The following is a 1,182-nucleotide window of genomic DNA, read 5'->3' on the forward strand; positions in this document are numbered from 1 at the left end:
CTATGGAAGAATATGTTCTACGGTTCTATTCGACCAGTGATTTTAAGATGGCTACACTATGGGTTTGTCTATTTGGCGCTGACGATAACACGGTCCCATTCCATTATCAGCCATATCGCCAGGATCCCAAGTGGAAGTGGTGGCGTGATCCCGGAAAACACCGCAAAGGGTGTGTGTGTGGGCGGGGGTGGGGGTGCAATTTGTGAAAAGACAGAATAAAGTTCAAAGAGCAAGACACAAGGGAAATTACCTTATTATTTTAGGCAAGTTTCATCCGAATGTGCACCCCTTATATCTTCCTGGTATTATTTTTCTTCTGCATAATTGATTATCTGCAATTTATGGTAATTTAATCATAGATTAATATTCAAATCACTTGCTTATTCATAATTATCCAGACAAAAGGGAATACCTTAAGTGCCACAGGCATGTGGTCCTTATTTTTGCCTTTTGTATAGGCCTATAATGATAGCTAGCATATGTCTAATAAGCATAATAGCTGCCTATAGAAAAATGAAGGGCGAGACGATAGATTAGAAGATATCTAGGCCACCACTTGTCCTGAATAATTATGGGGGATGTATAGATAATGGGCATCTGAGTAAAGCGAGTGATCGAGTCTATGTGTGGGCTATAGCCACTTTGATTTTGATTGGAGCGGAGGTGTAGTTCTGGACGGTTAGTCGGCATTGCGCTCAAAATTACGCACAGCGCGAGTAAAATGGAACACGTTTTGAGGCCTGTTCAGAGTAAGGGTGTTTTCACACTTGGTCCCTTTCAGATCATTTTTGGGAACTCAGTGCAGTTCGAAAAAAAAATTGTGCAGTGTGAACACTCCAAAGGAACTCAGGCCCTTCAAAAGAGCCTGAATTCGGTTAGCTTGAATTCCGAGTTCCCGTTCCCTTTTTTTAGGGCAATGTGAACGCAAAGTGCCCCAAAGTTGTTCACATGTCATTATTCCCGAACGACGCACTAGACTACTGCAACACCGTTTTCCTTGCCAAAAACCCTCACTTACAGTTGAAGTCGGAAGTTTACAAACATTTAGGTTGGAGTCATTAAAACTCGTTTTTTTCAACCACTCCACAAATGTATTGTTAACAAACTATAGTTTTGGCAAGTTGGTTAGGACATCTACTTTGTGCATGACACAAATAATGTTTACAACAATTGTTTACAAGC

The 1,182-nt window shown here is 40.9% G+C and overlaps 1 protein-coding gene across 5 annotated transcripts in view; it reads right to left on the reverse strand.

The window, feature by feature from the left end:
- The window catches only part of LOC115101852 (cyclin-dependent kinase 17-like), a 96,916-nt gene extending 96,763 nt beyond the window's left edge, over positions 1 to 153 (reverse strand). For all 5 annotated transcript variants that reach the window (XM_065005269.1, XM_065005268.1, XM_065005267.1 and 2 more), the window contains exon 1: positions 1 to 153. This exon is cut by the window's left edge and continues 177 nt beyond it. The gene's annotated coding sequence lies outside the window, so the exon portion shown is untranslated.
- Between the last annotated feature and the right edge of the window lie 1,029 nt (positions 154 to 1,182).

Source organism: Oncorhynchus nerka, linkage group LG20 (assembly GCF_034236695.1).
Source record: "Oncorhynchus nerka isolate Pitt River linkage group LG20, Oner_Uvic_2.0, whole genome shotgun sequence".
Taxonomy (NCBI): domain Eukaryota; kingdom Metazoa; phylum Chordata; class Actinopteri; order Salmoniformes; family Salmonidae; genus Oncorhynchus; species Oncorhynchus nerka.